The following is a 15,253-nucleotide window of genomic DNA, read 5'->3' as shown; positions in this document are numbered from 1 at the left end:
GCAAGCTACAGTGTTGATTTGCACTGTAGTGTGCTCCAGAGCGCGTCCATGGCATGCCATGGCATTTTTCATAGTGCCATGGGCATGTCTTCTAGTGTCTGGGGGTTTGGGGGGTGAGTAAACAGAGTTTGTAGCATTGGATCCTCTAGGAGGTCTATGGAAGAGAGGAGGGCTTGAGAGAGAGAGAGTGAGAGAATGGGGCTGTCCAGAGAGAGAAAGTGGGGATTTCACCCACCAATAATTGATCCATGGCCAATAAAAACTTAGCGGAGGTAGAAGGTGATCATTGTTAGCGGTGGTAAAAAGTTAAACTCAAGGAGAATAGTGTAAGTGGTCAAAATAGTGAATTGAAAATAATGGCAGAAGGTGTTTGAAGCCAAATTGGGTTGCACTAATCTCCTTCTTGTGCCACTTTATGGGAGATATACTCATGATCATTTGGCAATGTGGTAGAAATTTGGGTTCATTTGGATAAAGTTTCCACCGTTACTTTGGAAAACCCTAGAAATCAACAGAAATGGGGTTTCCTAGATCTAGCTATGCAAATCCATCATGTTTGATGCACCACTTGGTGCAGTGTCATCATTTTGGGACTAGAGCATGTTAACAAAATTTGAGATCAAAAGGAGACAGTTGGCAATATGGGGTTGCTCAAACTTGGATCTGGATAGGTATGCTTTTGGGGCACTTTTGTGAACCAAAAAATATTTTTGATTGGAATGAAACTTGGCAAGATCATCACATTAGGAATATGTGGCTTGCTAGAATTTTCCTGGATTTATTTGACAATATTTCTTTTAGAAATATTTCAAATTCTTGAATTATGCGGAAATGGTTTTGGAGGGTTTTGTCCAATATTTCGGACATGACCATGTGTTTAAACTCTTATATATGGACAATATATGTCTGATAACCCACAAGTATAGGGGATGCAACAATTTTCGAGGGTAGAGTATTCAACCCAAATTTATTGATTCGACACAAGGGGAGCCAAAGAATATTCTCAAGTATTAGCAGTTGAGTTGTCAATTCAACCACACCTGGATAACTTAATATCTGCAGCAAAGTATTTAGTAGCAAAGTAATATGGAAGTAACGGTAACGGTAGCAAAAGTAATATTTTTGGGTATTGTAGTGATTGTAACAGTAGCAACGGAAAAGTAAATAAGCAAAGAACAATATGTGAAAAGCTCGTAGGCATTGGATCGGTGATGGAGAATTATGCCGGATGTGGTTCATCATGTAACAGTCATAACATAGGGTGACACAGAACTAGCTCCAATTCATCAATGTAATGTAGGCATGTATTCCGAATATTGTCATACGTGCTTATGGAAAAGAACTTGCATGACATATTTTGTCCTACCCTCTCGTGGCAGCGGGGTCCTAATGGAAACTAAGGGATATTAAGGCCTCCTTTTAATAGATTACCGGACCAAAGCATTAACACATAGTGAATACATGAACTCCTCAAACTATGGTCATCACCGAGAGTGGTCCCGATTATTGTCACTTCGGGGTTGCCGGATCATAACACATAGTAGGTGACTATAGACTTGCAAGATAGGATCAAGAACTCACATATATTCATGAAAACATAATAGGTTCAGATCTGAAATCATGGCACTCGGGCCCTAGTGACAAGCATTAAGCATAGCAAAGTCATAGCAACATCAATCTCAGAACATAGTGGATACTAGGGATCAAACCCTAACAAATCTAACTTGATTACATGATAAATCTCATCCAACCCATCACCGTCCAGCAAGCCTACGATGGAATTACTCATGCACGGCGGTGAGCATCATGAAATTGGTGATCGAGGATGGTTGATGATGATGAGGACGACGGATTCCCCTCTCCGGAGCCCCGAACGGACTCCACATCAGCCCTCCCGAGAGAGTTTAGGGCTTGGCAGCGGCTCCGTATCATAAAACGCGATGAATCCTTCTCTCTGATTGTTTTTCTCCCCGAACACGAATATATGGAGTTGGAGTTGAGGTCGGTGGAGCTCCAGGGGGCCCACGAGGCAGGGGGGCGCGCCCCCCACCCTCGTGGAAAGGGTGTGGGCCCCCTGGCCTTGATTCTTTCGCCAGTATTTTTATTATTTCCAAAAATAATCTCCGTGGAGTTTCAGGTCATTCCGAGAACTTTTGTTTCTGCACATAAATAACACCATGGCAATTCTGCTGAAAACAGCGTCAGTCCGCGTTAGTTCCATTCAAACCATGCAATTTAGAGTCCAAAACAAGGGCAAAAGTGTTTGGAAAAGTAGATACGACGGAAACGTATCAACTCCCCCAAGCTTAAACCTTTGCTTGTCCTCAAGCAATTCAGTTGACAAACTGAAAGTGATAAAGAAAAACTTTTACAAACTCTGTTTGCTCCTGTTGTTGTAAATATGTAAAGCCAGCATTCAAGTTTTCAGCAAAGATTATGCACTAACCATATTCACAATAACTCTTAGGTCCCATGTTTACTCATATCAATGGCATAATCAACTAGCGAGCAATAATAATAAATCTCGGATGACAACACTTTCTCAAAACAATCATGATATGATATAACAAGATGGTATCTCGCTAGCCCTTTCTGAGACCGCAAAACATAAATGCAGAGCACCTTTAAAGATCAAGGACTGACTAGACATTGTAATTCATGGTAAAAGAGATCCAGTCATAGTCATACCCAATATAAATTAATAGTAATGGATGCAAATGACAACGGTGCTCTCCAGCTGATGCTTTTTAATAAGAGGGTGATGACTCAACATAAAAGTAAATGGATAGGCCCTTCGCAGAGGGAAGTAGGGATTTGTAGAGGTGCCAGAGCTTGATTTTGAAATAGAGATAAATAATATTTTGATCGGCATACTTTCATTGTCAACATAACAACCAAGAGATGGCGATATCTTCCATGCTACACACATTATAGGCGGTTCCCAAACAGAATGGTAAAGTTTATACTCCCCCTCCACCAACAAGCATCAATCCGCGGCTTGCTCGAAACAACAAGTGCCTCCAACTAACAACAGTCCCGGGGGAGTTTTGTTTGCAATTATTTTGATTTGATTTGCATAAAGCATGGGACTGGGCATCCCGGTGACCAGCCATTTTCTCGTGAGTGAGGAGCGGAGTCCACTCCTCTTGAGAATAACCCGCCTAGCATGGAAGATATGGACAGCCCTAGTTGATACATGAGCTATTCGAGCATACAAAACAGAATTTCATTTGAAGGTTTAGAGTTTGGCACATACAAATTTACTTGGAACGGCAGGTAGATACCGCATATATAGGAAGGTATAATTGACTCATATGGCATAACTTTGGGTTTTAAGGGATTGGATGCACAAGCAGTATTCCCGCTTAGTACAGGTGAAGGCTAGCAAAAGACTGGGAAGCGGCCAACTAGAGAGCGACAACAGTCATGAACATGCATTAAAATTAATCAACATTGAGTGCAAGCATGAGTAGGATATAGTCCACCATGAACATAAATATCGTAAAGGCTATGTTGATTTGTTTCAACTACATGTGTGAACATGTGCCAAGTCAAGTCACTCGAATCATTCAAAGGAGGATACCACCCTGTCATACCACATCACAACCGTTTTAATAGCATGTTGGCACGCAAGGTAAACCATTATAAGCTCCTAGCTAATTAAGCATGGCATAAGCAACTATAATCTCTAATTGTCATTGCAAACATGTTTATTCATAATAGGCTGAATCAGGAACGATGAACTAATCATATTTACAAAAACAAGAGAGGTCGAGTTCATACCAGCTTCTCTCATCTCAATCAATTCGCCATATATCGTCATAATTGCCTTTCACTTGCACGACCGAATGATGTGAAAAATAATAATAGTGCACATGCATTGGACTAAGCTGGAATCTGCGAGCATTCAATAAATAGGAGAAGACAAGGAGATATGGGCTCTTGGTTAAATCAACAATAATGCATATAAGAGCCACTTCAACAATTTAATCATGGTCTTCTCCTATCGACCCCCAAAGAAAATAAATAAAACTATTTACACGGGAAAGCTCCCAACAAGCAAAAGAAGAACATGAAATATTTTTGGGTTTTCTTTTAATTATTACTACTACAGCAAGAAGGTAAACTAGCTAAAAGCTACAACTAATTTTTTTTGGTTTTTCTTAAGGTTTATCAAACACACAAGAAGAAAGCAAGAAAAAGGAAATAAACTAGCATGGATATTACAGTGAAAAGAGTATGAGCACCGGCATCTAGCAATGAGTGTGTGAACATGAATGTAATGTCGGTGAGAGATACGTACTCCCCCAAGCTTAGGCTTTTGGCCTAAGTTGGTTTATTGCCACGGATGGCCTGGCGGATATCCATAGTTGTAGCTGGGGTCGTACTGAGAAGAAGCCTCGAATTTCCACTGGTTGGCAATTGCCTCCGGGTCCCACTGGTAATTAGACTGTCGTGGAGGATCAAATTGTGGTTCCGGCTCTAGCTCTGTGGCTGATGTAGGGTTCCGGTAGGCGTGAATGGCCGCCAGCGGAACGAGATACTGGCCTGCAGATAAATCAAACAAGGAAGGAGCAGGCAAGGTAATAATCTCAGGGTGATGTTTATCAAAGAACAATTTGTATTTAAGCGCCCCTTCCCTATTCTTAACAGTAAAGTCATGCGCTACCATACTCTTATAATCTAAATAAACAGTAGGCAGCAATTTTTCTTCTTTTTCATAGTGCCTAATAGGTATGTTATAGTATGCAGCGAGGCGCGAAGCATAGACACCTCCAAAGATGGGGCCCTTTGTACGGTTCAGACTTAACCGTTTGGCAATAATAGCGCCCATACTAACGGAGTAATCACGGAATAAACCATGGAACAAAATAATAATATCAGGAACACTAAGGTTTCCACAGTTTTCGCGACTAATTGAGCAATGACTAGCAAATATTGCAAAGTAGCGTAAAACAGGAAAATGTATGCTAGTGATTCTTGCATCGGAAACCTTCCTAGTTTCCCCTACAGTAATAGTATCAATAAACTCGTCCACATCTTTACGATGTGGTTCCTCTAAGCTACCCTCGAAAGGGATTTTGCAAACCCTGCAAAATTCATATAGTGACATCTTCTTAACCACATCATATAAATGAAACTCTACTGAAGGAGGTGATTCCTTAGGATAATAGTAGAAGTTTTGCACAAAAGTATTGGTGAGTAAGAGATACTGTTCGCGTTGGTCGCGGAGGAAGTCGGTGAGGCCTACATTCTCAGCCAATTCATAAAAATCGTCATAAATCCCGGCTGCTCTCAAGAAATCATCGGAAGGCCATTCACACAGCCGAACCTCCGCGGTGCGAGGCAGATTATATTTGGGCCTCTCTGCTTCTTCACTTTGCTTTTCCTTCGAGCTTCAGCTCGATGAGCCCCTCAAAAATCTCTTCATCGTTTTCTGAAAATTTCTGAAATTTTTAGTAACTTCGGATAAAAGTGAACCAAGCTCAACAAAATTGATAGCAACTACTCCTACAAGTGCCTAGGACCTATATCATGCATTAGAACTACTTGGAACCATATAAATTTGACATGCAAGCTCAAGAACATGGTCACCTAGGCAGCACAAATTTGCAATCAATAAAGCACTAGAACAAAAACTAATTGGACCAATGGAGGAGTCACATACCAAGGAACAATCCCCCAAAGCAGTTTTATGAGAGGTGCTTTGAGCAAGGAAATCGAAAATCGTAGCAAAATGAGCTAGAACTCGTGCTTGAGCTGGATGGTGATTTTTTTGGGAGGAAGAAGTGTGTGGGTGCAGGAATAAGTGGAGGGGAGCCATCGTAGGCCACGAGGCAGGGGGGCGCGCCCAGGGGGGTGGGCGCGCCCTGGACCCTCGTGGCCAGGTGCTTGCTCCCCCTGCTGTGTTCTCAGTGCCAGAAATTCTCAAATATTCCAGAAAAAATCATATTAAATTGGCAGGGCATTTGGAGAACTTTTATTTTTGGGGTATTTTTATATTGCACGGATAATTCAGAAAACAGGCAGAAAATACTATTTTTACTTTATTTCAACTAAAAAACAGAAAGTAAAAGAAGGGTACAAAAGGTTGTGTTTTCTAACTTCATCCATCTCATGCTCATCAAAAGGAATCCACTAACAAGGTTGATCAAGTCTTGTTAACAAACTCATTTCGAGTAACATGAAACCGGAGAAATTTCGAATAACACTATGTTACCTCAACGGGGATATGCATATCCCCAATAATAAGAATATCATATTTCTTCTTGACAGTAGGAAGAGGAAATTCAAAACCTCCAAAAATAATCGATGGAATTTTTCCAATAGAATTGATACTGTGGACTTGAGGTTGTTTCCTCGGAAAGTGTACCGTATGCTCAGTACCATTAACATGAAAAGTGACATTGCCTTTGTTGCAATCAATAACAGCCCCTGCAGTATTCAAAAAAGGTCTTCCAAGAATAATAGACATACTATCGTCCTCGGGAATATCAAGAATAACAAAGTCCGTTAAAATAGTAACCTTTGCAACCACAACGGGCACATCCTCACAAATACCGACAGGTATAGCAGTGGATTTATCAGCCATTTGCAAAGATATTTCAGTAGGTGTCAACTTATTCAAATCAAGTCTACGATATAAAGAGAGAGGCATAACACTAACACCGGCTCCAAGATCACATAAAGCAGTTTTAACATAGTTTCTTTTAATGGAGCATGGTATAGTGGGTACTCCTGGATCTCCTAGTTTCTTTGGTATTCCACCCTTAAAAGTATAATTAGCATGGTGGAAATTTCAGCTTCCGGTATCTTTCTTTTATTAGTAACAATTTCTTTCATGTACTTAGCATAAGGATTCATTTTGAGCATATCGGTTAATCGTATACGCAGAAACATAGGTCTAATCATTTCAGCAAAGCGCTCAAAATCCTCATCATCCTTTTTCTTGGATGGTTTTGGAGGAAAAGGCATGGGTTTCTGAACCCATAGTTCCCTTTCTTTACCGTGTTTCCTAGCAACAAAGTCTCTCTTATCATAACGTTGATTCTTTGATTGTGGGTTATCAAGATCAACAGCAGGTTCAGTTTCTACATCATTATCATTACTAGGTTGAGCACCATCATGAACATCTTCATTAACATTTTCACTAGTTTCATGTTCATTACTAGATTGTGTTTCAGCATCAGAAATAGAAATATCATTTGGATTCTCAGGTGTTTCAGCAATAGGTTCACTAGAAGTATGCAAAGTCCTATCATTTTTCTTTTTCTTCTTTTTAGAAGGACTAGGTGCATCAATATTATTACTCTGAGAATCTTGCTCAATTCTCTTAGGATGGCCTTCAGGATACAAAGGTTTCCGAGTCATTTTACCAGTTATGGTAGCCACTCTAACAGCATAGTCATTATTCTTACTATTTAATTCATTGAGAAAATCATTTTGAGTTTTAAGTACTTGTTCTACTTGAGTGGTGACCATAGAAGCATGTTTACTAATGAGTTTAAGTTCACCTTTAACTCTAGACATATAATCACCCAAGTGTTCAATCATATAAGCATTGTGTTTTAATTGTCTACCAACATAAGCATTGAAGTTTTCTTGTTTGACAATAAAATTATCAAACTCATCTAAGCATTGGCTAGCAGACTTATAACGAGGAATATCACCTTCATCAAATCTATAGAGAGAATTTACCTTTACTACCTGTGTCGGGTTATCAAGACCATGAGCTTCTTCAATAGGTAATGGATTAGGATCATATATTTCTTCAACAGGCGGTAAATTAAGACCATGTATTTCTTCAATAGGAGGTAAATTCTTAACATCTTCAGCTTTAATACCTTTTTCTTTCATGATTTCTTTGCCTCCTGCATATCTTCAGGACTGAGAAATAGAACACCCCTTTTCTTCGGAGTTGGCTTAGGAGTTGGTTCGGGAAGTGTCCAATTATTTTCATTTGTCACCATATTATTCAATAGAATTTCAGCTTCATCTGGTGTTCTTTCCCTGAAAACAGAACCAGCACAACTATCCAGGTGGTCTCTGGAAGCATCGGTTAGTCCATTATAAAAGATATCAAGTATTTCATTTTTCTTAAGAGGATGATCAGGCAAAGCATTAAGTAATAGGAGAAGCCTCCCCCAAGCTTGTGGGAGACTCTCTTCTTCAATTTGCACAAAATTATATATTTCCCTTAAAGTAGCTTGTTTCTTATGAGCAGGGAAATATTTAGCAAAGAAGTAATAAATCATATCCTGGGGACTACGCACACAACCAGGATCAAGAGAATTAAACCATATCTTAGCATCACCCTTTAATGAGAAAGGAAATATTTTAAGGATATAAAAGTAGCGAGTTTTCTCATCATTAGTGAACAGGGTGGCTATATCATTTAATTTAGTAAGATGTGCCACAACAGTTTTAGATTCATAGCCATAAAAAGGATCAGATTCAACCAAAGTAATTATATCAGGATCAATAGAGAATTCATAATCCTTATCGGTAACAAAGATAGGTGAAGTAGCATAAGCAGGATCATATTTCATTTTAGCATTCAGAGTTTTTTGTTTAAGCTTAGCTAATAATTTCTTAAGATCACTTCTATCATTGCAAGCAAGTAAGTCTCTAGCAGTTTCTTCATGCATAACATAGCCCTCAGGCACAACAGGCAATTCATATTTATTGGGAGAGCCTTCATCATCACTTTCATCAATATTATCAGTTTCAACAATTTCATTCTCTCTAGCCCTAGCAAGTTGTTCATCAAGAAATTCACCAAGTGGCACAATAGTATCAAGCATAGAAGTAGTTTCATCATAAGTATCATGCATAGCAGAAGTGGCATCATCAATAACATGCGACATATCAGAATTAATAGCAGAAGCAGGTTTAGGTGTCGCAAGATTACTCAAAACAGAAGGTGAATCAAGTGCAGAGCTAGATGGCAGTTCCTTACCTCCACTCGTAGTTGAGGGATAAATTTTTGTTTTCGTGTCTTTCAAGTTCTTCATAGTGACCAGCAGATATAAATCCCAAGTGACTCAAAGAATAGAGCTATGCTCCCCGGCAACGGCGCCAGATAATAGTCTTGATAACCCACAAGTATAGGGGGTCGCAACAGTTTTCGAGGGTAGAGTATTCAACCCAAATTTATTGATTCGACACAAGGGGAGCCAAAGAATATTCTCAAGTATTAGCAGTTGAGTTGTCAATTCAACAACACCTGGATAACTTAATATCTCCAGCAAAGTATTTAGTAGCAAAGTAATATGGAAGTAACGGTAACGGTAGCAAAAGTAATATTTTGGGGTTTTGTAGTGATTGTAACAGTAGCAACGGAAAAGTAAATAAGCAAAGAACAATATGTGAAAAGCTCGTAGGCATTGGATCGGTGATGGAGAATTATGCCGGATGTGGTTCATCATGTAACAGTCATAACATAGGGTGACATAGAACTAGCTCCAATTCATCAATGTAATGTAGGCATGTATTCTGAATATAGTCATACGTGCTTATGGAAAAGAACTTGCATGACATCTTTTGTCCTACCCTCCTGTGGCAGCGGGGTCCTAATGGAAACTAAGGGATATTAAGGCCTCCTTTTAATAGAGTACCGGACCAAAGCATTAACACATAGTGAATACATGAACTCCTCAAACTATGGTCGTCACCGGGAGTAGTCCCGATTATTGTCACTTCGGGGTTGCCGGATCATAACACATAGTATGTGACTATAGACTTGCAAGATAGGATCAAGAACTCACATATACTCATGAAAACATAAAAGGTTCAGATCTGAAATCATGGCACTCGGGCCCTAGTGACAAGCATTAAGCATAGCAAAGTCATAGCAACATCAATCTCAGAATATAGTGGATACTAGGGATCAAACGCTAACAAATCTAACTTGATTACATGATAAATCTCATCCAACCCATCACCGTCCAGCAAGCCTACGATGGATTTACTCACGCACGGCGGTGAGCATCCTGAAATTGGTGATGGAGGATGGTTGATGATGACGAGGACGACGGATTCCCCTCTCCGGAGCCCCGAACGGACTCCATATCAGCCCTCCCGAGAGAGTTTACGGCTTGGCGGCGGCTCCGTATCGTAAAACGTGATGAATCCTTCTCTCTGATTTTTCTCCCCGAACACGAATATATGGAGTTGGAGTTGAGGTCGGTGGAGCTCCAAGGGGCCCACGAGGCCCGGGGCGCGCCCAGGGGGGCAGGCGCGCCCCCCACCCTCGTGGCAAGGGTGTGGGCCCCCTGGCCTTGATTCTTTCGCCAGTATTTTTTATTATTTCCAAAAATAATCTCTGTGGAGTTCCAGGTCATTCCGAGAACTTTTGTTTCTGCACATAAATAATACCATGGCAATTCTGCCGAAAACAGCGTCAGTCCGGGTTAGTTCCATTCAAATCATGCAAGTTAGAGTCCAAAACAAGGGCAAAAGTGTTTGGAAAAGTAGATACGACGGAGACGTATCAATGTCCACTGAGTTTCCCTAAATTTTCTCAAACATTTGTAAAATATTAAATAATTTTAACCTATAAAAGACCATTCCTGGCCTCAAGAAAAAGCCTTTAAATAAAATAGGAAAATAACTTTTAAAATAATATTTTTGTGGTTTATGGGTGTCTTATATCTGATAGGACACTAGTAGAGCGAGGTGCTATACAAATGGTTTTCAACCCATTTCCGCGGCGGCATTTTAAACCGTCGCCAAGTGAGTGTGTGCAATAGGGGGGTCGTCCCACACGACCCAAAAACCGTCAGGGATAGGGAGCCATAATGAAGACACCTTGCCAAAATGTAATCGTCTGCGATGCAGCACACACTAAATTTTGTCACACATGTGGGATCGGTGATTAAACATTTATAATAATGCAGTGAAACGAAACGGTGTGTCATAATGAACCATTTGGGAAACAATATCTAAGGCACACGGGCCAACATATGAACTGTGTGCGATATGTGCCCCATCGCACACGAGCTTTCTGCGGAACTCGTCTGCCATGCATGAATCCATCACACACGTTTCCGAAAAATTAGCGTGTGCGATAATGTTCTATCACAAACGGTTCAAGAGCCCCTTCGAACACATACAAGTGTCGCAGACCGTTGTGTATCACCGACGGTTGCGGTAAGAGTGACTTGTGTTTTTCGTTTAGGATCCCACACGTTTCCTGAAAAAATTACGACTGAGATTGTATTTTACATTGGGCACGGTTTACTCCGAGCTCTCGTGTGCGATAATGTGGTATCACACACGGTTCCGGAGCCCCTATGCACACGTAGTAGTGCTACAAATCATCTGCGATCTGCTGTGTATCACCGATGGTTCCGCTACAATTGACTTATGCTTTTCGATGTGGATTGCACACACTCATTTAGTTGAACCGTGTGCGGAGCAATTGCCAGGTTAAAGCAAAAAATATCCCATTTGAATCGGTATGCAAAAAGCAAATTCGCCACAATATGCAATTGAACAAATAGTGTCCACAGGAAGAACATTCATCAGATTTTTCAACAATTGCAAATGAACAAATGGTAGCTAAATTTCAATGATTTGTCGACATATATATACATTACATAATTAATCATAGTGTACGAAATACGAATACCTCATCAGATGGAAAACAATGGATCCATGCGTGTATGTTTAGCGGCTAACTCTTACCCAATATTTCAGGAGAAGGCATCCTGAAATCTTCATTATCACCAATGGGATTGATGTAGTGATTCAGGAAGAAATCCCTGATAAATCTATGAACCATCAACAATTCACCAGCAGGGAGCGGTTCAGGGGTCCTCGGTTCTAAAATGAGCTGCATTATTTTTAAGATCAGAATGTGCCATATCAGTGGAGTAGAAGATATTAATTAAGATAGACTTACTGGTACTAATTCGCGAGCATCTTCACAACTATCAGCAGATTTGCAGATGGAGATCATGTGTCTGCAAACATAGTATCCACAAAAGTTGGTCCCTGCTTGTTGCTGAGGACACTGAATTTTTTTGTACAGAATTAAGTCATGTATTTGTCCTATTAGGAACAACCTAACCGGTCTTAGATGATTTTTTTTCTTTGGACAAAAATAGAACGAGGTTTATTTAGAAGCTTGAACATTTGACTAGTGTGAGAAAAAGTATTTGTAGACTATTGGATACATTTTCCGAAAATAACGGATTTCAGTGTGTTACCGGAGAAACGATCTCGTGCTGTAGAGGTAGTTCCCTCTTGAACAGGTTCCCTTGTTTAGTTTTCCACAATGCGAACACACTGCAAATGAAGATGAATTTTCACAACATCAATTATTGAACCAGATATAAATGCAAATTAATTTCAACATTATAGAATTCAATACCTATCCATGAATTGTTGAAGATGCATCAGATCCTGAGCATCTGTTGACTCTCTGAGAGAATCCATGTAGTAAACCATATTCTTGTTTGGAACAATGAATACCAAGATCTAGTGATTGCTACATATTAAGAAAGCCATGAACTTACGAATTATGCCGAAATCTGAAAGACAATCAGTGTATGTGTGGTTGTTTATTTGACTTACTGTTCATGATATGGCCAGAGAAATGATATTGTATGGGACGTGTTTTTGAAGATATGGGCGATCGTGTTAATGGCCCACTCCCGTTCATCCTTACCATGTAATGTTGTGCTATTTGCTAATGCAGGATCTATGAAATACACACCCTCCCTTTTTCTTCTTTGCGCGTTCAATCCCCTGAGAGGAATAAAATGCAGTTAGTTGTTTATCATTTACAGCCTTGTATGGAGAAGTTGATCAGAGTTTGTTAAGTACTTACAAAGGCATCTAACAAGAGTGGCATCAAGCTCGTTGAAGTTGAAGAAGAGATGTAAGTCCTCGAAATCCACACTGAAGGAACCAGGATCGTGTCAGAAATGATCTCTGTTGTAGCAGACTAGCAGACCATGATGACATGCTAGCATTTGATCCATGCAATATTTATGTAACTCGCGGCAACTGGAGCTGCACTCATCAAAGTATTCGCCAACAAGAAATGGCTAGCCATGGAGAATCCTAGCAGCTGGAATTCTGGACCTGAAAAATATATGTCAGAGATACCTATTCTGCACATCTCCAAATGAGATGAAAATTTACGGAGAATTATTTTGGAATATATAATGAATATTGGATAGAAGAACAACTAGAGGGGGCAGCCTGGTGGCCAGAAGACACCAGGACGCGCCAGACCCTCCAGGCGCGCCCTGGTGGGTAGTGGGCACCCTGGCCCACCTCCTATACCCATCTTCTGGTATATAAGGTCTTTTGACCTAGAAAAAAAAAGGATAGAACTTTCGGGATGGAGCGCCGCCGTCTCGAGGCGGAACTTGAGCAAGAGCACTTTTGCCCTCCGGTGGAGCGATTCTGCCAGGGGAACTTCCCTCCCGGAGGGAAATCGAAGCCATCATCATCACCAACAACCCTCTCATCTTTGGGAGGCCAATCTTCATCAACATATTAAACAACAACACCTCATCTCAAAACCCTAGTTCATCTCTTCTGTTCAATCTTTGTACTGGAACCTCAGATTGGTACCTGTGTGTGACTAGTAGTGTTGATTACATCTCGTAGTTGATGCTAGATGGTTTATTTGGTGGAAGATTATATGTTCAGATCTATTATGCTATTTAATATCCCTCTGATCTTGAGCATGAATATTATTTGTGAGCAGTTTCCTTTGTTCTTGAGGCCACGGGAGAAATCATGTTGCAAGTAATCATGTGAATTTGATATGTGTTCAATATTTTGATGGTATGTATGTTGTGATTCCCTTAGTGGTGTTATGTGAATATCGACTACATGACACTTCACCATCTTTGGGCCTAAGGGAATGCATTGTGGAGTAGTTATTAGATGATGGGTTGCTAGAGTGACAGAAGCTTAAACCCTAGTTTATGCGCTATTCCGTAAGGGACTGATTTGGATCCATATGTTTAAAGCTATGGTTAGATTGTTATCTTAATTCTCATTTTGTAGTTGCGGATGCTTTCGAGGGGGTTAATCATAAGGGGGAGGTTTGTTCAAGTAAGAACAGCACCCAAGCACCGGTCCACCCTGTTGGAAATATGCCCTAGAGGCAATAATAAATAGGTTATTATTATATTTCCTTGTTCATGATAATCGTTTATTATCCATGCTAGAATTGTATTGATAGGAAACTCAGATACATGTGTGGATACATAGACAACACCATGTCCCTAGTAAGCCTCTAGTTGACTAGCTCGTTGATCAACAGATAGTCATGGTTTCCTGACTATGGACATTGGATGTCATTGATAACGGGATCACATCATTAGGAGAATGATGTGATGGACAAGACCCAATCCTAAGCATAGCATAAAAGATCGTGTAGTTTCGTTTGCTAGAGCTTTTCCAATGTCAAGTATCTTTTCCTTAGACCATGAGATCGTGCAACTCCCGGATACCGTAGGAGTGCTTTGGGTGTGCCAAACGTCACAACGTAACTGGGTGACTATAAAGGTGCACTACGGGTATCTCCGAAAGTGTCTGTTGGGTTGGCACGGATCGAGACTGGGATTTGTCACTCCGTGTGACGGAGAGGTATCTCTGGGCCCACTCGGTAATGCATCATCATAATGAGCTCAATGTGACTAAGGCGTTAGTCATGGGATCATGCATTGCGGTAAGAGTAAAGAGACTTGCCGGTAACGAGATTGAACAAGGTATTGGGATACCGACGATTGAATCTCGGGCAAGCAACATACCTATTGACAAAGGGAATTGCATACGGGATTGATTGAATCCTCGACACCGTGGTTCATCCGATGGGATCATCGTGGAACATGTGGGAGCCAACATGGGTATCCAGATCCCGCTGTTGGTTATTGACCGGAGAGGCGTCTCGGTCATGTCTGCATGTCTCCCGAACCCGTAGGGTCTACACACTTAAGGTTCGGTGACGCTAGGGTTATAGAGATATATGTATGCGGAAACCCGAAAGTTGTTCGGAGTCCCGGATGAGATCCCGTATGTCACGAGAGGTTCCGGAATGGTCCGGAGGTGAAGAATTATATACAGGAAGTCCAGTTTCGGCCACCGGGAAAGTTCCGGGGGTTACCGGTATTGTACCGGGACCACCGGAAGGGTCCCGGGGGTCCACCGGGTGGGGCCACCTATCCCGGAGGGCCCCATGGGCTGAAAGTGGAAGGGAACCAGCCCCTAGTGGGCTGGGCGCCCC

The sequence above is a fragment of the Triticum aestivum genome, chromosome 3D (assembly GCF_018294505.1).
Source record: "Triticum aestivum cultivar Chinese Spring chromosome 3D, IWGSC CS RefSeq v2.1, whole genome shotgun sequence".
NCBI classification, from domain to species: domain Eukaryota; kingdom Viridiplantae; phylum Streptophyta; class Magnoliopsida; order Poales; family Poaceae; genus Triticum; species Triticum aestivum.
This window is presented reverse-complemented; position numbering follows the sequence as displayed.